The sequence below is a fragment of the Camelus bactrianus genome, chromosome 5 (genome assembly GCF_048773025.1).
Source record: "Camelus bactrianus isolate YW-2024 breed Bactrian camel chromosome 5, ASM4877302v1, whole genome shotgun sequence".
NCBI lineage: Eukaryota > Metazoa > Chordata > Mammalia > Artiodactyla > Camelidae > Camelus > Camelus bactrianus.
In genome coordinates, this window is record NC_133543.1 from 72,903,317 (window position 1) to 72,926,036 (window position 22,720).

Below are 22,720 nucleotides of genomic sequence, written 5' to 3' on the forward strand. Positions count from 1 at the left end.
CTGTATTTATATATATCAGACTCAGTTTATATCTATGGCAAACATATTAGGAAGAAATACAAGTAAGCATTGTATAGTCCAGAGTTCTGTACTGTCTATTTTGTTTAATCTCCTTATCAACTTGTTTTTGAGGGTTAAATGATACAGTATTCAGTAGATCTTCTGTCCTGGTAGAAGCTATTTTACCTGTCTTTGGAATGGTAGTACATTAGCTTTCACATTATCTACTCAGCAGTCAAGAGATTTCACTGATTAACTTCAAAATAAAAGAAGAAAATACATTTTAAAGATCTTTCTTTTTGAGTCTGGATGAGTGAATCAGTAAGGAGCCACTGTCAAAAATAGAGAAGTCCCATGAAGACTGCTGGTTCCAAGCTAAAGATGAGTTTAGTTATAGACACAATGAATTTGAGATAGGCAGCAAACCCAACTGGAGAATTCCTCACAGCATTTGAGGATGAAGGGTTGAAGTCAGGGCTAGCGATGTGGGCAGTAGCTGAAGTCTTGAAAAATAAAACTTGTAAAGCTCTAAGAAAGAGTAGAAAAATGAGAACAATAGATGGTCAATGATTGCCACATTTAGGAAGCAGGAAGGACAAAGAAGGAACAGTCTGAAACACAGGGGAGGTCAATGTCAAGGAAAGTCAGAGGAAAAGCTAATTCATGTAGAAAGGGCAGGCATTCAGGTAGATATGAGAGAAAGATCTTAGGAAAACAGATCAAGGTGAACGAAAACTGAAAAACTATCACTAGCAACTCTTGACAATCATACTCTAAAAGCCTCCTAACAGTTTAAAATATTTAAATAAATGTCATATTCATTTATATAAGGCTTATCAGATTCCCATCTTCTGAACTGATACACTTTGCCATCTGTGATTAAGACTCACTTGGAACAAAGGCAATAAAATCATTGTCAGTAAGGGAACAAAATAGAGGACATCACATAAGCAACTGAATAAAGTTCTCGTTTTTAACTGAAGTATTGAAGTATAGTTTATAATATTATATTAGTTTCAGGCGTATAACATAGTGATTCAATATTTTTATAGATTATATTCCATTAAAAGTTACTGCAAAATAACGGTTACATTTTTCTATATTGCTGTGCAATATATCCTTTTTGCTTATTTATTTTATACATAGTAGTTTGTATCTCTTAATCCCCATCCCTAACTTGCCCTTCCCCGCTCCTTCTCCCCAGTGGTAACCACTAATTTGTTCTCTATATCTGAACAACTGAATAAAATTCTGAGAAATTTAACTCTCCTGAAACTCCAAACCTGTGCATTCATCCAGCAAATATTTTTTGAGGATCCACTGCATGCCAGAAACTGGCCTAGGCAATGGGCACACTGTGGTGACTTACACTTGACCTCTGCCCTCTTGAAGCTTAATATTACACCAGTTACATAATACCAAAAGAGAGAGGGGCTGGCAAGATGATATATTTTAAGTTTTAAGTCGGCATTTAGGACCCACATTTATAAATTATACAGGCAACTTTTGTAAAACAAATGTAAATCCATTTATGATTTCAATAATTACATCAATTCTTCATGGAGGATCCAGTTTTGTTGTTTATTCAAATACAAAGTAAGTAGGCACTTTTGAAGTTTTAGTCTCAATTGGCATAATTATATCTTAAACATAGTTTTCTCTTTCTGATCTGTGTTAACCTTATGGGGAAAAAAATTAGTTAACATTTTGTTGGTGGGGAGGGTGGACTAGGAAAAGAAATACAAAGAAAAGAGAAGAATGAACACCTGCAGAGTCCTAGATGGTGAAAGGGTGACCAAATCTAGACATAAGTTAGAGTGGTTGGTATACATAAGAATTGTCCCACATAAACTGGAGTTATGGAAAAGTAGATTGTAGACTGAGTTCTATGCAAAATTAATAACCTTAGCATTTAACACTGATAGTCTATAGCATTAGAAAGTAAGTTTATAAATAAATAAATAAACAAACAAGAAAACAAACAAACAAATGTAAAATTAAAAGAAAAAGAAAGTAAATTGTTTTCTGGACACATAGTTTATTGTAAATAAGGTTAACCTATACAAGGTTGAAGTTGCAAGTTTGCCAATAGACCATGTTTCAAAAGTTTGGATAATTCAGTTGTTTGGCACTAGAACACAATTTCCTACAGAAGCAATGTAGTAAGTGTTCAGTTTCTAACTAGGGTAAAAGTTGAGAGAACTCACATTTGTGCATGTGGTCCTTTACATGCATTTGCATTTAATTACCACCACAATCTATCATTGCATTTTACAGGGGTAAACTGAGGCCCAGAGAATAAAAATGATTTGCCTGGGGTTGGCCAGTAAATAGCAGAATAGAGGTCAAAGTACTGTCGTTTTCTGTCTGTGAAACAGAATGTTTCTAAAAACATGAACCATAGGCCTCATGAACCTGAGACTCTCCAGGGGTGTGTAGATCCCCCAGCTGGAAAATTAAGTTGGAAACCCCTGACTGGATATTCAAATGCAGATTCCCGGGCTCCATTTATCGAATTCGACTCTGAAGGCAGGATTCCAGGAGTCTCCAGTTTAAACAAGCTTCCCAGGTTATTCTTCTGAATGCTTAAGTTTGAGAGCCATGGAAGGGAGCGGAGGGGTTAGGAAAAAGCTACCAGGTGTAGTAAATTTACATGAAGTTTTGATTGGCTAATAACAACTATTTACTAAAGAGGATGATAGTAATGAATTGCAAGTAATCCCTAACAGGTACAATTTAAGGTTTATTATTTACTTCATGCCTCTTGTATTACTTACGGCATTGTATTAGCTACTTTATGCCCCATTGGCAATTTTCCTTTGTAGGAGACTTTCTCTGAGGATCACTATCCAACCCATTGTTTTCAACTTCCTTTTTTCACTTTGGAACCCACAGACTTTCTCAAGCTTTTCTCATGGCTTTGGTGTCACTGCCATTGCTTTAAGAACTCTAGCGGTGGGGGTCAGGAGAGTGGCAGGGCCAGCTGTGGTGCTTTGTAAAACAGGTCATTTGTAAAGCAGGTCTTGATTCTCTAGCTATTGAGCTATTTGTCCCAGTTTTCAGGCAACTCTATATTTTCCCCAGAACCTCCTGGACAAAATGCACATGTGCATTCAAAGCCACCTTGGATGTGAAAAGGCCATTAATCATAGAGACGTCAGGAAATATGCTATGGCAATACTGTTAACAGCTGCAGCAGGGAAATGTAACAGGTTATATTTTAATAGTGTTTTGTGATAACTCAGATAAACAGTGCAAATTGATGATGAAGAAATTGTTCCATCATCTTTATGTATGTGTGTGTGTGTGTGTGTGTGTGTGTGTGTGTGTGTCTAGACTACTTTCCCCTGCATCGCTCTCCACCTCTCCCTGTCCCACCACATCAATTTTTTTCCTCTCTCATTTTTTAATTTCTGTCTAGGGATTAAGTATTAGAGACAAAGTTGACTGGGCTGAGTTAGTCATAGTGAATCCCAATTCCAGGACAACCTCCAAAAAAACACAGATCTCAGGCAACGACTAAAACCTAAGGGTTAATGATTTGGCATTTTCCAAAGTCTGAAGTCCTAAGTATTTTCCCAGTGCTTCCTGAGGGCCCCTACGCAGCGCATCCCTGACTTGCCAGACAGCTGCAGTCAGCACTTTTGGGTGAAATGACCCTTCCTTGGTTTCCAACCAGGCATTAACCCTCAAGGGAAATTCAGACTCCCTGGGGGTGATCTCAGGACCCCACACTTCTAATCAATTCTGCCTCCCCTTCTGCCAAATCTTCCTCCCAAAGGTTATCTGCTTGCCTGACCTACAGGGATGCTGAAAGTAACTATGTGGTCAGGAGGTGGGAGTACGGTGGGAATTATACAGTAATTTTTTTTAAATAGTGCAAGGAAAAAGGACTTTAAAGATACTTTGATTTAGCACGCTCTATGCTCAAATTGGGAAAAGAGACAAGTAAGGCCTTTTATAATGCTGTGTATTACAAAATGAAATGGGCTTCCAAATAGCTCAAATGTTGTTCAAGCAACAGACACTTTCCATAAAAGAATGTTCTTTGTCGCAAGGAGCAGACTAGCACCCACAAATACTTCTACCTTACAGAAGAAAAAAGCGGCTCCCTCTGGGATTGAGGGAGAAGGGGTAACTTAGTAGAACCCTCATTTATATTTAGACTGTACATTTACCTCACAGGAAAACCAGAGGCTAGAGGTCATCTAAGGATGTGCTCAAGATAGAAGCCACTCTGTTGCCAAGCCCTTGCAGCTCACTCTCAGTCTCTGGGGATAAGAGGGGAAGAGTCATTTAGTGTCATTATGGAATTGACCCAGAGCTAAATGAGCTAGTCCCATATCTTGCTTGTCCTTTTGTTATAGTTTGGATACACAGTAATAATAACTGGAGCTAACTAACATTTATTATTAACCTCATATAAGCACTGACCTAGATTCCTCATTTTTACTTATTTCATGCTTGCAATAAACTATGGTGCAGGCACTATTTTTTTTCCATAAATAAATTAAAAACCTGGTGCATAGAGGTGCACAGATCACATTGATGGCATTCCAGTCATCTTTTGTTGTTTAATGAATTATCTCAAAACTTAGTGGCTTAAGACAATAATAACTACTTTATTGTTACCTCTCTAGAGGTTGACTGGGCTCAACTGGGCGGTTCTTACTTACGAGTCTCACCTGGGGTCTCCCATGCAGTTGCAGTTGGAGGGTAGCTGTGACTGTTTCCTTACTGATGTGTCTGTTGGCTGGGACTCCGGGTGGGGCTTTCCTGCAGAGCCCCACAGTGAGTTCTCCATGTGGGCTGGACATCCAGAGCATTGCAGCTGAGCTCCAAAAGCAAGCATCCCAAGAGGACAAGTGAAAGCTGTATTGTCTTTAAAAAACGAAACAACAGTAATATCAAAACAAACAACTTTTTATTTTAAGTTATTTACAGACTAACAGGAAGTTGCAAATACAGTAAAAGAGTCTCATTGTAGGGTCCACCAACATCTGGCAGATTCCTACCCCAAGGCCCCTCAGGCATCCGGTTGCTACCCTTTAAAGATAACAAGAAACATTCCTTTCCTGGTACATACCTGCCTTAGCCGAACTAACTGCCTTAGATAATGATCAACTATACAATGCCCTGAAGCCAGACCACCAGAACCAGTCTCAGCCCCCTACCAGAGTCATGTAGACCTACCTTTCCAACCCCTTCCCTTCCCTTCCCTTCCCTATTATTTCAATACCAACCAATCGGAGACCTGTGTACGAGCTGATCATGCACCCTGTGACCCCTTGGTACCTAATGTAACTCCCCCTTATAAAAGACCTCAGCAACCAACCCTGGGTGCACACGCAGGCACTTCTCATCTGTGTGGCCCACTGTTGTCTATGACAACATACCTAATAGACTCCTTTCCTATTTTCATTCTTTGTCTTTGGTAAATTCTTCTACTGCACCCACTGGCCTGCTGAATCCCACAACACTCATGAACCCATCACTCGGCTTCCCCCAGTGGTGATCTTCTATAACTTGTATAACTGACCAATATAACCAGGAAATTAACATTTGCACATTACAATTAACAGGACTATGAACTTATATTCTGTTTTACCAGTTACTCTATGCACTAAATTATGCTTGTATGTGTGTGTGTGTGTTTGTGTTCTGTGCAATTTGATTTCATGTTAACATCCATATAATTACCACCATGATCAAAACTGTTCTACCAAGGGACTCCCTAATGCTATCCCTTTATGGCCACACTCACTCCTCCTCATTCCCATACCTGTCCTTTGGCAACCACTCACCAGTTCTTCAACTCTATAGTTTTATCATTTCAAGAATGTTACATAAATGGAATTGTACAGTATGTAACCTTTTAAGATTGGCTTTTTTCACTACACATAATGACCTTTCTAGATGGGACAGGTCATCAGGAAGACCAAGCCATGATTAGAAGCTTAAAACTTCCAGCTCTGCCCCACCTCCCCAATTCCCTGGAGAGGGACTGGAAATTGAGTTCATGTTCAATTATGCCTATGTGATGAAACCTCCATAAAAATCTCCAATTGGCACTTCCGTGCTTTGAATAAACGTAACAATCAGTTGAGTTCTACCTCCTGCCCTGTGGTGGTAAACGGTAAACCTAGGATGATAATTCGAATCTCTGTTCTTCCATGGCTTGTGTTCATCACTAAACTGCATCCATTTCTCTCTCCAAAAGACAAATTTGAAACTACTCTTAAAACCAAGCTACAGAACTCACCAACCCTTCACTTTAAGTTAGAACCTTGGCAGAAATGAGACTAGGCTCTGTTCAAATATGGTAACAAAAAGTTGGATTTAATCAAGCAAATAAAACAGGAAAAGTAAAGAGTTGAAAGTGAAAAGGAAAGCTAGAGAAAAAATTCTTCCACTAATTTTTTTGGATTTCCCCTCAGATTAACATTTCTATACTATTATCTTATACTGATTACAATAATGGGCTCATTTATTCTAAATTATGTGATGAAGAGGCTTACAGTAGAGTATTTGTCATCTCTGTCATCTTTCTGAATAATGTTCTTTATAGAACCACACTTCAAAGCATTTCTTAGCCAGTACATGCCTTTAGAATGTGGTATAAATTCTAAAAGAAATTGGAGAGGCATTAATAGACTAGGGTAGTATTTATTATTACTTAGAAAGACTGATTTAAGCACACACAAAAATTAGAGCCTAAGTCCAGAAAATTACTTAGCTCATTTACTCTACCAAAGTCCATATTAAAAAAACATTGATTCAATAAAATATTTCATTTTATATCCAAGTAACAGCCATCCCCAGAAACTGTGGTTTCAAAAAAATTTTTCCCTAGAGATTTAAAATGTGGCAATCTAGTAATCTACAGGTTCTCAATCCTTTATATGAAACTTGGGCCAGATTTCAGATATTAGAAAGTTAACAAGGGGTATATTCTGCATATTGCAAACCACCTTCAGAAGGGTCTGGAACACTTCTGTGTATCCAAACACATTAATATCTTTATAGCCAAACATGAATCTTTCTCATTGAATGGAATGGATAAAGACAAGAGCTTCGTGTCAGCCCAGATTAGATTATTTAAAAAAAATTTTTTGCAACTTTCAGAACTTTTCAAGTTTTAAAATTGCTGAGGCACTGTAGATCTGTAAGTAATAATTCATCTCTTCTTGAAGAAAATAATGGTACCTAGCGCTTACCCAAATGTTGCAGACAAATCTTCCTCCACCTGTGTCATCCATTCCCCTCTACCAGCCTCTGATAATGGAGAAGTTAGTTTGGACTCTGATCATCCTTTGAGTACATTCTGAAGCCACACAATCAATGATGCAACTTTAAGCAAAAATTTAAGTAATATGATTAAAAACAAAAAAATTTGAAAGAATACATGGCAATGAGCCTCTTCAAAAAGTCACCTTTTAGAGGCTATACGTTTATTCTGACAATGCCATTCTGAAAATACACACACATTTAGGCAAATTCTTGTGGAACTTTCTTTGGAGCCTGCTGATGAGTTACTTACACAGCATTTCCTGAATAATGATCTGAAATTATTCAGGGTTTATTCCCAACCTTGTTTCCTAAACTCACACCTCCAAAGGACAGAGACTTACTTGGGGTGAGGTTATTGTTACTAGTGCTGAGGTTTTTAGTTTGAAGAAAACAATCTTCTTTGGAGATTAGGGATCAAGGTTATTTCATGTGCCAATCATAAAGTCTTAATTTCATCTTTCCAGATATGTTAAGTTTCAAACACAACATCTTTCCCTATTCAAATGATAAAAGAAAAGCATTTTATTGGTCAAAATTCACTAACTCTACTTTAAAAAAAGGAATCAAACTCCCTTTTTATTTAGAAGCTTATTCTAGCCTTTACATATTTTATTTTGTCCTTTAATGTTCTATAACATTAACTAGGTTGAGTGTATAGGTATGAAAGGCATTTGAACAATATCTTTACCCTTCCAAAGAAAGAAATTTTAAAGAGCAAAAAAGTGTTCATTGATATTCCTTTTCTATAATTTCTACAATATTCCAATGAAAGTGCATTAATTTTATAGTTAGAAAATAAGGTAATAAAAATAGAGCCCTCCCAATATCTTGCAATTATTGATCAATAGCCACAAGATTGACAAACCATTTTTCATGTCCTTTTAAAATTCTTTTATTAGAGTCCTATTTACAAAGTGCATTTACCAGTCCACATGTATCACAACTTAGAAAAGACTGTTTCTACCAAAAGTTTTACAGGCAGCCGAGATGTACGGACCCCAAAAATGAAGAGGTAAACCCGGAGTCGTTTGGCAGCACACTTCCAAACCAGAATGCAAAGTTTCTTTTAAGCTCCTTTGGAATTCCTGAAGCACATCCAAGATGTTACTGCAGAGTCTAATGCCATTTACATTGGTGGATCATTTATTGCCACCTCTGGTGGGAATATTGAGATGAGGAATATTGAAATTTCCACAAATGTCTTTGTGGAAAACACAATTGTGTTCCAGGCACTGGGACCTTGACTGCTGTGTTCAGTATCAGCAGAAGTGGTTTTCAGTTCTTCCTCTGAAGGGTGACACAAAGGTTGCCGATCATGGTGTCTAAAGTTCTATCATAAGGAAGCCTCCTTTTGGATCACAAAGACTCGCAGGCTTCCAAGAATCTCCTATAAAATGGCAAAATCCTCCGTGACAAGCCCTTACCTGCCCATTGCCTGGAAAGGAGTAGATAGAGATGTTACAGCTACTCGAGGCCACAGGAGAGAGGTGTGGCCTGACAGGGCAACGATGCCAAAGATCAACTTCTTGTTTCCCAGGCTTTCTAAGTTGGCCCTAAGTACTGGCAGTGTGGTTGGACATCCAGTCCCTGATTCCAAGGGCGAGGCAGAACTACAGCAGCTCTCCCAATCAGCCCTAAGGCACAATGAATAGACACAGAGTCCCCGGGCCCACCCAGACGTCGGCTGCTACCAGCCAGAAGCAAACCTGGCCAGGCAATCACAAAGGTTTCTTGTATGCTGAGGTTAACGCTAAACAGGAACAGCTTCAATAAGAACTTTGTTTGACACCTGCCCTGACCTATGACATCACCACTTCTACACATCCAGAGCTGTCGTCTTAAAATAACCCAATCTTAATGGTGTGCCAGTGGCAGACAGTTGGGTGTCAGCAGATGTCCTCAGACTTTGTAAAAACACCATTTCCAAATATATTTCTCTGTCTTTTAGTGTTTTTATCTTATCCTCAAGAATAGGAGGTTATCTTTGAATGCTGCAGAGAACCAAATAGTGCTTGTCATGAGGTGGCAGGTTTGGGTTGATTGACAACCTGAGCAGAACAAATTATGAATCTAATCATGGTTGGGCATAATTGCCCCACCACCACCTTGCATGTCCTCTCTTCAGAATAATTTTTGTATCTTCCAAACTAAAATCTGACATCTTTAAAACTGAGATACATTTCCTTTGCATTATCTAAAATGAGATTGGCAATCTTTAACCTTGGTGTCCAAAGTCGACCCGTTGATTTAGGACACAGGTCATTGAAAACAGTTGCATTCTCTCTAGAAATTATTATCAAAATCTAGGGTGTATGTATACCACATTGTAAATCAACTATACTTCAATTTAAAAAATGTTTAAAAAAGAGAAAAATCCAGGGTGCAGGTGAGAATATCACCAGGTGTGAGTCATTTTATCTTGAGAAAAGCAGAGAACAAGACGTAAAGAGAACACAGAGACTCAGAAAGGAACAGTGGAGAGGAGGAAGCACCCTTCCCTCTCCTCCACCCCTGCTCTTGGCCCTAATAGGTTAAAGAGTCTTCTGTTGCCAGATTTAGTAAATAAAAATATATGCTGTCCAGTTAAATTTTCAATAAATGATGAGTAATTTTTTTAGTATAAGAATACCCCCTGTGGGGTATTTGGGACATGCTTATACTAAAATAATTATTTATTGTTTATCTAAAATTTAAATCTGACTGGAGCAAACTGCACTACTGTGAGAAATACAAAAATTTTGAAACAAGACAGACATAGATTTGAATCATGCACAATTGCTTATTAGTCCTGAGGCTCTGGCCATGTCATGCAGTTCCTCTGAGCTTCAGTCTCCACATGTTAGAACAAAGAAATGACATTCCTTCACCAGAGTTGTCCTGGGAATGAGAAATAAGCAAAAATTAAGAACTCGCAAGTGCTTAACAAGATTATGTCCTCTGGTCAATTCTCTTAAATTGTTATTGTATTTTCTGCTTCATTCTTCTTTCTATTTCTGAGTCTAAAATCTCTCTAAACTCCAAATATTTTTACAGCTGTCTCTTCCTTCCCCATTACTATTCCGCATCATACAATACGGAGAGCGCATGTTAATTTTCCACAGCTCTTTTTCCCCCACTACAGATAATTCATTGTCATAAAGTGTCATTTAAAACTGTGGCATTTTAATTCCCCAGCTCAAGAGAGATAGAGAGGGTCCTGCAAAGTCGAGACCTGGGATTACTGAGAGACAAGAGATCACAGTATTATCAGAGTGAGTTAGCTGCACAGAATACTAGCTAGCAATGTATTCCTTAAACACTGCGCAATAATGAAGTATTCACTGGAGATAAATGAAGGGTTTAACAGGTTTCTTTTCCTACATAAACTCTGAGAAAGTCAGAGAAGATGATTTTTAGGGTTAAAAAATGGTTTCAGTTTCTCCCACCTGAGCCCGTTAAGGAGGCGAGAAAGGGTTGTCCCAGTACAATTCCGATCAGATATTTACAACTGACCTACCGACAGCTGTAACCACACTTCAACAGAACACAAACTACTGCTGTGGCTAGGAAACATGCTTTGAAAATATTTTTAATAATTTCACAGCATGGGAAGGAAACCTGCCAGACCTTAAAGGAAAAGCTAACCTCAGAAACCACAAGGGTACAAAGCCTTCTTCACCTCCTTCTGGGGCAGACACTGCAACCCAGGAGTTGAAGGACTGCTTTCAATAGCCGAGGGGTCCAATATCCTCTGGAAATTTTGCCAAAATTGCTCTGTCTGCTCATGCAAAATCCTGGCAATCCCTCAGTCATGCAGGGAGAGTCAGTTGATAGTGAGACTCTAAAGTCCACTCACTTTTAGGGGGAAAGTGAATGGGACAGCCATTCTACCAGTTTCTATCAATATTTAAATGCACCCTTCCCTAAATGTCAGTGTGGCTTTGCTTACTGTAGCAAACAATTAGAAACAACCTGGGTGTCTCTCAGTAGAGGAAGAGGTGAATATACGACCATGTGCTTTCACTATGGGATAGACACAGCAGTTAAAAAGAATGAAGTACGTTTAGCCCAATAAAGAGAGCTTTCTAAGACATATTTGAAGGGGGTGGAGGAAATGCACAAAATATCACCATAATCCAATTATATTTAAAAATGCCACAAGTGTTTCTATATTTACCTACATATGTAAATGCTTAGTATAGTGTCTTGAGTGATGTGATAGTGCTTACAGCTAGAGAAAAAAGTTTGCAGGGGAGGGAAATGGAGGGATGCTACCATACTTGACTCAATATATTTCTATACCGTTTGAGCTCTTAACAAGGTATATTTGAGAATTACTTGTATCATCTTAACTAATTACTTTAAAAAAGAAATGTAATAAGAATTAAATTAACCAGTCTGACTATTCTTCCCAAATCTTATTTACGTACCTGAAAAGCCCTACTTTATAAAACAGGGATCTCAGAGAAAATCTAAATCATGTACCTGCGGCAAATTCACATGTATCTAGGGTTTCTTGAGCATATTCACCCAGGATTCTAGCACTTAATTGCTCCAGGGATGGAGGAGATTCACAGAAAGAATTCACGCCATGGGCCAAGTAAAAATATTCAAGCTTTACTCAAGAATTCTGCAGAACCATTCAAAAACAGGAAAGGGGTCATTTGTAAGTATACAGGTATGATCACGGGGGTCCTCAGATTGTCCTTGAACACGGGGAGTATAACAAAGTCTTAGCGAGAGAAGGCTGCTTAAAACACTAACCAAAAGCCAAAATCAAACTCATCAGATTCTGTGAGTCACCAAGACCATCAGGCAGCAATGAACTGCAAACTGTAAAGAGGAATGAACCCAGGCTTGTGTGGGGTGGAGTTTCCCTACAGCCGAGAGAGGTGATGACAGGGTGACTGGGGCCATGGAAGCAAGTTGGTGTTATGATTCGTTCCTAAAAACCTGAGAGTAAACAGACTCTCAAGCCACTCAAATTGAGGGAGTGGAAGTGGGAATGTTGGCGGTGACTGGGGAACATGAGATGGACTACAGGAGTGGAGAATAAAACTAGACAAGACAGCCGAGAGGACCCCGTGGAACTTTCTGAGTTTCTGGGGAAGGGTTAGTGGGAAACTGAAGCTTCCTTAACTCTGTGGGAAAGAACCAGTGTATTAACATCGTTCATTATCACTATTGAAACACTATTATAAACTCTGCCCCAACCTGATGTGGCTGAGGAAAACAGGTCACATTTAAAAACCAAGCCCAAGGAGGTATACAGCTCAGTGGTAGAGCACATGCGTAGTATGCATGAGGTCCTGGGTTCAATCCCCAGTACCTCCACTAACAAAAGGAAAAAAAAAAACAAAAAAAACCAAGCCCACCTTAGAAGTCTTACTACACTCTGAAATCTTGTATCCAGTCCACTTACAGGTAATGGTTAAACTGGATTCTGAGCAGGAAGGGGAGAGGGAAGCGGCTGATGACTGAGTGATCTGAGATGAGAAAGAAAATTAAAAGGGCTTCTCCTTGACTCCGTGACTCTGAGATGAATTAACTTCCTCGAGCTGGTGCTGGAGGTGTACTTGGCTTTCAGGATCCCATCTACAACTGCTAATTAGGTCAGTGATTCTCAAGTGATGGTGAAAGGTAAGGAACAAATGGCAGCAGGGAGGGAGAGGTCAGGTGTGCTGTTTGATAAAAGCGTATTCTGCAGACTTGTGGTTGCCAGGGGGGTGGAGGGTGGGAAGGGATAGACTGGGATTTCAAAATTGTAGAATAGATAAACAAGATTACACTGTATAGCACAGGGAAATATACACAAAATGTTATGATAACTCACAGAGAAAAAAATGTGACAGTGAGTGTGTATATGTCCATGAATGACTGAAAAATTGTGCTGAAATCTGGAATTTGACACAACATTGTAAAGTGATTATAAATCAATAAAAAAGTTAAAAAAAAGCGTATTCTGTGTTATATTATAATTTTATTTGGGGGAGAGTTATAAAAACCTTGTTTTTGATAATATAAATATTTAAAGAAGATAGGAAATGGTTCAGTTTGGCAAAATAGCGGGTGGTCTGAAAAATTATGAAACACCGAGGTCAATCTCAGTTATCTTATTGCTCAGATTTTTTAATGGGGGAGAGGGGATTTGCAGTATAGCATATTATTTTGGTTAAAATTTAATTAACAGCTAGCATTCAATAAGTAGTTTTGATATGCCAGGTAACATTCTAAGTCGTACACATAAATGACCCATTTAGTTCTCATAACAGCTTCATAAGGTAGATACTATTAAGATCTTCTTATATGATATCACTTATATGTTGACTCTAAAAAAAAGATACAAATGAACTTATTTACAAAACAAAAAGAGACTCATAGACATAGAAAACCAACTTACGGTTACCAAAGGGGAAAGTGGAAGAAAACAGCTATTATTACTCAAGACAGAGAGAGTACCAAAATGCATCTGCATAAACAAACCTTACTAAACAACTGTTAATTACTGCCACACATTTTTAGTCACTTTTCTACAATTTATCATCCTTGGAAGCCCAAAACCCCTTTCCTTTGTCCACAATTTATTGCTCTTTGTTAAAATGGAAATAAATTAAAAGCCCCAAGTCTAATCATTTCTTTGGGTTATCACTTCTTTCCTGGGAATCACTATGCACATACAAATATCAACATCAGTATGAGCTGATATGCCTTTTCACCTGTTAATCTGTCTTTCATCAGTTTAAATCGCAGGGCCCAGCTACAAAACATTAAAGGATAGAGGAAAAGTTTTCCCTTCCCTACAAACATCTGCATCAAAGCTACTGATGCCTCATGCCCAAGCTGTTGATATCTGAGATTAAGAATGACTTCCTGTTTTGCTGCCATTGCTGATGATATTACCTCCCATCGTGGCAGAAGCTGTGGTACCATTGCTGCTGGCAACTTGTGCTCCTAAAGTCCCACAGTGATCAGAGGGAAAATATGCTTTTTATTTTTATTCACTCTTCTATTGCAATCCCTCCTGCTGAGGATCCTGACATGAGTTTGGGGCTACATTTAGGTGAGTGTATCACTTAAAATGGCTTTGGCTAAAATTACTCTTAACCTCCAACTAAAACTGGCTTTAAAAATAAGAATTGTCTTAAAAACAAGAACTTTAGAACACAAAAACACATAATTGGAAGTTTTTTGCCTCTGCCCTTATCCATATACTAGCTTCATCTTCGGACTGGTAGTAAGCAGACTGACATAGTGCTGTGCATCATATCTAGGGGACAAAGACCAAGGGGGAAAAGTGGTCCATCTCTTCTTCATGTCTGTTTTGGAAGTGAAAAGAATGGTCCGTCAAACTAAAGGTTAGTGTAACTGCAATAACGGAGCATTACCTACAGTGTCTCTTGGTCCTTTACATGTCAGTGGTTCCCAACCTCATCTGCATGTTGGAACCCTGGAGAAATTTAAAGAATATGGATGGCTGAGTCCTACCCTCAGAGATTCTGAGTTAACTGTCCTGGGGAGTATTTAAAGCTCCTCAGGTGATTCTAAAGTATAGCCAATGTTGAGAACCACTGATGCAAAGAGAATCTTGGTATAACTCTGCAGTCCCTGGTCCTCCAGACTTGCCCAGATATGTTCAGACTTGTCAGAATCCTAAGGTGAGCATGGCCATAGCCTTGTTACCCTTCAATGTCTGGTCTCTTGTATTCACAGAGAAGATGACTAAAACTCATCTTTTTTTTTCCCATGGAAAAATACTGTGCTCATTAATGCCAACTTACTATACACTGCTTGTATGTACAAGCAGTTTTTTAACCCCTACCAAATGCAAATGCTAAAAATGCTACCATCTGGTCAACCTCTGCTGACCACCTCCCCCACCCCCACCACCCAATTGTTCAACCAAGGAGGGCAAGAACATTCATATAAATGAGAGAGCAGAGATTTTATCTGCTAAATATGTTTAGAGTTCTCATTACTTTCAGAACAGAAAAAAAAAATTTTCCCATGCCAGGTAATATTTAGTGAATGCATGATAAACACACAGCATTATCATGAATCTTTTGGGGGGAGCACACAGATAGAAAGCATGATGTTTACACTGTGGGACCTCACCATCAAAATAAGGAGATTCAACATAAACACACTAAGAGAGTACTTTTAAAGAGCAAAGGATGAATCAATACAACGGAATAAGATGCAAACACTATATTAATAAGCACCACCATCTATTAATAAGTAGAATAAGAAATAACCACTATGATGTGGGACGGGGATGAGGGAGAATGTAGGAGAGGGTGTGGGGGTGAGGGGAGGACAAGGGAGGAACAAGCCTAGTAAGATTAAGAGTAAAGTTCTCAAGGCGCCCTGGGGAAGGAGCATGTCTTGAGCAGGAAACTGTGGAAAACGGAATAAAGACGTTATCAACATGGAGTCAATAAGCTGAAAAATAACTCTTAGTTTATTCTAATACTTTATAATTTAAAACAAATTGTAAACAGCCACACTAGAGGAAAACCTGAATTTTTCCCTTGAAAATAAACATTCAACCTTGTAGTCACAATTTTGCATTTATTTCCTTAAAGGGGGCCCCCACGTTGTATAAATTTTAGGCTCACAAAACATGGAATGTTCTGAGTACAATATAAATTCAATGTGGAGTGAACAACTAGCCTATAAAATCTAGTGTCACTGTCACTCAGAGAGCAGCTGAGATATCAGGGAAACAAGAGATTTGGTCGCGCAGAGGAGTGGAAAGGAGGGTTAAGTGGTAATGACGACAGACACCCAGGCCTGGAGAGGCCAGAGTGACAAAGTCTGCCCCTGTCCAGGGCATGAAGGGCGCCCATTCACAGGCCCCAGCTAGGAGTTTAGATCTTATTCTCAGAGCAAAGGGACACCATCTGCAAGCTTTAAGCAAAGGAGGAAGCGTTTAAGATGAGGAGGCCAGTGTGGGAGGAGGGAGACCACTTAGTAGGAGAGAAAGACGATGGATCTTCAGGATTTCCCTGCCCTGTGTCTGTGGTCACCAAGTAGAATCAACCTAAGTGTGTGAGGAGCCAGAGGTTCACTGGCTCCCCCTGAAATCCTTGCGGGGTCAGTTGACTCCGGGGTCTGCAGCCAAGTGCTACAAAACTCTCCGGCGTGTAGGGCTGGACGGCCTGCACCCTCTCGGCTTTCCATGAATCATTCAGAAGGGAAACTGACGCCTGCTCCAGTAAAAGGATCCGTGAACTCCAGGTCAGGATCATACTCCTGTCCCAAATATACGATTTTCCACCCTCCTGCAGGATATGTAGGAATATTAAAAACACACACACATTTTCGTTCAGTCACTGTTTCCTAGCAACCAAAAAAAAAAAAAAAAGTATTTTTTCTGGATGTCTGTGAGCACCAGCTCCCGTCCATGCTCAAGCACGCCTCCGGAAGCACGAAGCACAGAAAGAACAAAAGCACTGGGATCAACTCCGACTGGTGAGAGATTATGAAAGGGGAATTCGTTAACAGAACACAGCCTTGGAGACCTGCCCCATAGATGCGGGGCCGCGGAGCTCGGACATGCAGCGAGTGAGCAGATGTTCCTCCGCGCGCTATTCCTGTAGAATATGGGGGCTGTGACTGCGGGGGAGTTGGTTTCTATGAAACGGTTAAGGCCTGAGAGAGCTGGAATCTTTCCAGTAGTTCTCTTATGTGTATTTCCAGCTAGAGTCTTGTTTTCGTTTATGTTCCATAGACAGAAAAGAAGGATGACTGGCTGAATTCAGTCTAAACTGAACAGAGTCCCTCTTTCAACCAAACAAATGTCCGTCACTGAACTCGACAGCTGGCAGGACCTCTCCAGTCCTTTAGTGCTTGTTTTACAGAGGGGGAAACACACAAACACAGAGAGGCAAATTCATTTGTCCAAGGTGACACAGCTAGTTGGCAGCCTCCCAGGGTCTCCTGACCTCCAACCTAATGAGAATGGAAGATGCTCATGTTTTTAAAATCTTTGCATCTTATGATACATTGAATTGTAGAGGGAGGGGGATGGCTCTAAGAGGAAGCTGTCCCAACAACCAGGAGACCCAAGTTTTATAATTTGTGTGTCCAAAATTCAAGGCGCTGGCTCAGAATTACAAAGCAAGAATAGGTTAAAGCAAATGCTGAATCTTTTGCTTTTTAAAAAGGCTTCTAAGCTAAGGAAGCGCCTCTCTCACCTGTCAAGGAATTGAGGTAAGAAAGATTTTTTTTTTTACCAACAAACATTTTTAAAATTATTGAATTAGAGGAATGATAACATGCTAGCCTTTATAAAGTTGTGGAAAGTTAAGGTGAAAAGACCTCTGGGTGACGTTAACTAGGCTCATCACATTTTAGACGACACCAGAGAGTGGGGGTCCAGAAAAGCCAAGAGGCTTGGCCAGGGCCACATTGTCAGTGGTGGAGTGGACTCCATATTCCGGCATCTGGCCTCCCCAGGTCCAGTGCTTTTCCTGGTCTAGGCCACAAGGCAACCTTTCTGGCTTGCAGTCTCCTGTCCCAGTTGACTCTCTGGTAGAGAGCAATATCACTGTATTTATAGTTAATCCATTTCCTATGGAATGCTCCTACTTTATTCCCTTTTCTACGTCCTATCCAAGGCATTAGCAGATGTAGCAGCAGCAAGAATGGCCCACAATAATTAAACTGGTTTGGTGAAGAATTTATTTAAATCAGTAGCATCCTGTTTCCTCTCTGATTATTGTTGGAGAGCTGAATTAAATGAAGTTTAATGTTTATATGCTCTAATTTTCCCCTCAAAAGTTTCTAAGTTTTTTTTCCCCAGTCATTTTTAGAGCAGTGATTTAAAAACATATGCATAATTTCAAAAGTACGGAAGGTAATATAATGAACAGCTACAGACCTATCACCCCAGAGTCAACAAATGTTAACAATTTTTCTTTTATGTGTATTAGTCAGAGCTCTCCAGAGAAATAGAACTAACAGGATGTGTATATATATGTAGAGAGAAATTCAGTTTAAGGAATTGGCTCATGTGATTGTAGTAATTTGGACAGTCCAAAATCTGGTGGGGTGACAGGATGTAGACTCAAGGAAGAGTTGCAGTTAAAGTCTGAAGGCAATCTGCTGGCAGAATTCCTTTTGCTCAGGAGAGGGTCTTTTAAGGCCTTCAACTGATTGGATGAGGCCCACCCACACAATGGAAGGTAATCTGCTTTACTCAAAGTTTACTGATTTAAATGTTAATCTCATCCAAAAAACACCTTCACAAAAACAACCAGAATAATGTTTGACCAAATATCTGGGCACACTGGCCTAGCCAATTGACACAGAAAATTAACCATCACAATTTGCTTAAGAATCTTTTTTAAAAAATTACAATCTTTTTTAAGAAATTAAACATTGCAGATAAAGTTGATATCACATTTACACCCTCTCCTAGGGCATTTCATTCAACATTGATGATTTTCAAAATAAACTCCTTTTTATGACTTCAGATCCTGTTTGACCCCATCACCTGAACTTTAATTCTTCACCCGGACGCCCCAAGTCCAGGTGCTGCTGAGCCAACTGCAACAATGATGATAGAGGGAAGGCCACTGGGTCCTGGATGGGGCTGGAGGACGAGGTGAATGAGGACAGGGGGAGTGAAGTGGGGTGCTCTGCGGGGGACACCTGGAGAGGCCTGGGCTGGTGCCTTGTTTCCCCAGGTAGGCAGCATCCTTGGGGCTTTGAGCTGTGAGTGTGTGAGGGTCAGCTCTGCTGTAGGAGACCAGGCACCACCAGTTACCTTCAGGTGGAGTTTCCCAACTTAGTTTTTTAAAGTAGGCAATGCATTACATAGTTCAAAAACCAGGACTTTACAGAGATTCCTGTGGAGAAACCTCGCCACCCATCCCTGCCAGCCCTTTCATATCCTCTTCAGGAATTCATTATGGGGGTGAGACTTGAAGACACGGCCTCACCTTTGCCATCACCCCATGTTCTTACCAGGGCCTCCTGGCCATAGGAAGTTGTACATGGGATCTATAGGAAACTCTTATGAGCCATGAACCAGCTAGATTCACTGGGAGTCATTATGCTGAACACATACAGAACTCAAACATATTCAGATCACAGACGATCTGTGTTTGGATGGTTCTGCCCAAACACTCTTATCTATGATTACATGAGCCGTGTTGGTTTTACTTGCTAGTTTCTTGCAAGGATAAGTAAATGATGAATATTGAAAAAACTTGGAAGGAATAAGAGGCATCAGATAAACTCAAGGTACAGTGTACTGGCTTCCAGACAGATTTCTGACCTGGAACCTGCTGGATAAGAGGCCTACAACTCTCGGATCCCTTCCAGAGCCTAGGATTCCATGACTGGTATTGGGAGTGATAGCATCCCTAACTCAAATCCTCTCTGATTTGCTGCTGTAGCTTCTAGGCTCGGAGAGGCTGGGTCTTTCCAAAGGATAACAGGTGCAGTGTAAGCTGCAGATACCTGCTCAGCTGGATAAGCCTTTAATCATGGAAAGAAGGCTGCTAAAGAAGGAAATGAAAAAGCTCCTGTAAGTCTGAGAATAACTTTCATTTATTACACTCAACATTGGGTGGGTTTTATGTCATGGATGGTCCAGCTATTAGCAGGAGGGTAAAGCTCTAAGAAAGAAGCTATTCCTGTGCTATAGGAGAAAGCCGGCTGATCTGGCTTTCCTGCCCGAGAGGCTTCACACGTAGTGCAAAGCAGGATGCTGAATCTCTTGGGAGGATGTTTCTGCCAGCAGCGTGCGCATCCGAGGCATCCCCATTTTAGAGCCTGAGATCCAAGCCCACAGCCCCAGCCTGTGCTGGGAAGGATGTGCCTTTGAAAGGGCCTTGCTGGTAACAGATATTAGGAGAGATTTCTGAAAAATGGACCCAAGGGCCCAGCATTTAAATTGTACCCTCTGCTTCTTCTATTGTCAGTCTTACTGATTAAATAATTCATCTCCTTTTTTTTTTTTTTTTTTGCCATCTGAACTTTGTTTTAAACATGTGAGAAAACATTAAGTTTTCCCATGGAAAAATTTTTTTTCTCCTGTGGTAGCGTATCTCTGACTTGGTACTTTGTTAAGAGGTTGGTGAAAATTACAGACCATATAAAAGGAGGAAAAATGATTATGTTCTATTTCATGATTATAGGCACAACAATAATATCTTTTTCATTAAAGACCTTATCACAGTCCCTATTAAATATCCTTTCTCTGCCTGCTGAGAGAATTATCTTTTCACACGTCTTTAAGAAATGCTGTAATAAACTATGTATGAATTCACACATTTACATGTATTTATTTGGAGACCAATGTATTAAGAACAAACCTTAATTAGGAATGCCCATTCCTCTACATATCTCCTCCAAAGATCTGGAACTTTAAAACTGATATAAATTAATTTTATATCCCAAGAATCCATTTAGGAATCCAAGACACAAATAAAGTGTCTTGGAATTACAAAGCAAAACTTCAAGAATTTGTATCAATCTAGAATAGCTTAATGACTCAGAAGTAGAACTTTTAGAAGCCAAAAGCAATTTATCCTCATCACAGGAATTTGCCTAAAGTATTTGGTAAACACCTTGAGAAACAGAACTGTCCTTATGTAACATTATGAGATTTGCCGAGATCGACCTTGGAAACCCCAGAGTCCTTTTTCCTACATTCAGTCCCTCTTCTCGACTTTCCCAAGGTAGCCGCCTTTTCTTTTCTCCCAGGGCCCTTATTCAACCTCCCCTTATTAAAAGCCCATTAGGAAAGGATCTGATAAGGATAGGCTAAGTGGGAATCACTAATAGGTTTCTATGTATAACTCCTCCTAAGAGTATTTGCATTCTGATGGGGAAAAGCCTTTGGGCAAAATAACATACCTGTACAGAATATCACACATCTGGAATTTATCAGTTTTGGACATTCTGTCTGAGTTTAGCACAGGCAGCAAGGGAATCTTTATTTTAAACAGTGGGTGTAAATCTTTTCAGTTTTGTAAAGTCTATTCTGCCTATGGGAGTTTGTCATACTCCCTGCTTTCCTATAAATTCAGTTCTCTGTGAGTTTAATTTTTTGATAACTGTGATTTGGTCATTGTGATTAGACACTTTAAACCTGCAGCATTGCAGAATGGCCATGTAAATCAAAATGAATATTAACTCAGCCACCAGACTTCTCTTGTATTTTGGTGGAGGAGGGAGGGGTTGGGAAGGAACCTTCTGCAAACTGCGCTCCCATGTCATTCCTGCTGGTTCAATTCTGCTCTCTTGCTTTTAAGGGGAGATTATATTGGCATCAGACTTCGGGAAAATGAATTTGACCCAAAAGGAAGAAGGCAACTCACCTTTCTAGACGATATGGTAAAGAAAAGCATGCTGCAGTGAGTCACATGTGTGTCTATGTGTATTGAGGGGACAGAACAAGGGTCTACTGTCTATCCTAAACAAGGCTGACCTTGATCCCCCAGCATGTCCTCTTCCTCATCTTCTTATCCTAGGGTTGTCCATGTGGTCTTCTCAACTTATTCATGAGAATAAGAAAATAAATCATGGGACTTTTTGCTATTTACTGTTAGGAGAGATTAAAAAGCAAAATGACTACAAAAGTGACATGCAGGATGTTAAAAACTTTTTGACAAGGTTAGCTCTCATGTAGTTCTCAAATACAATCATGTTTTTACCATGTGCATTAATGGAGAAAACCAAAGAATTTCATAATCCTAAAATCCTTTGTTATTCATTTTGAAACTCAGAGTCATGTTATGTAATAAAAGTTCACTTCACATAAATTAAGGAAGCTGTGTAAAGATCTAATTCAAAAGAGATTAGTAAATCGTCAGCTTTTTTATGCTGCTTACTTACTGCTCTTGCACTAATGAGGAAGAAGGGATTATCCGTCCCTCCCACCCCCCCATCCCTGTCTGTTTTCCCTGGAGCTAAATAAGCAGTTAAGGCTTGGTGTTCTAAAGGACTTCTCTGCGCACATATGAGGTGGAGAAATTAAATCAATTAGACAAGTGCTTCTCAAACTTTAATGAGGTCGTATTACTAGGCTGTTTTGATTCAGGAAATCTAGGGAGGGGCTGGGAATTTGCATTTTTTATAAGCAAACAGGTGATGCCAATGGTGCTGGTGCAGGCATCAGTCTTTGGATTAGGTTTCAACAAATGATCACAATCCTCCTTTTCCTTCCTTCTTCCCTCCCTCCCTCCCTTCCTTCCTCTCTCTCTTTCTTCTTTCCTCCATTTCTCCCTTCCTCCCTTTCTTCCTTTCTCTCTTCCTTTCTTTCTTATTTTAGCTTGGTTCAGTCCTTGAAAGAAATAATTACGTTGTTCTAATTATACCATTGAGAGAATTTTAGAGTTAGCCCCTTGGAGCCCATCTGAAAACACAAAAACGAAATCGACCTTCCCTTTTCTGGGGTTGGGGCTGGGGATGGGGAGGAGAGAAGAAATGTTTTGAT

The 22,720-nt window shown here is 39.7% G+C and overlaps 1 non-coding gene across 1 annotated transcript; it reads left to right on the forward strand.

The window, feature by feature from the left end:
- The first annotated feature begins 12,529 nt into the window (after positions 1–12,529).
- On the forward strand, positions 12,530–12,603 carry TRNAT-AGU (transfer RNA threonine (anticodon AGU)). Its single transcript has one exon. It is a non-coding gene; the product is annotated as a tRNA-Thr (tRNA).
- Positions 12,604–22,720: the final 10,117 nt, after the last annotated feature.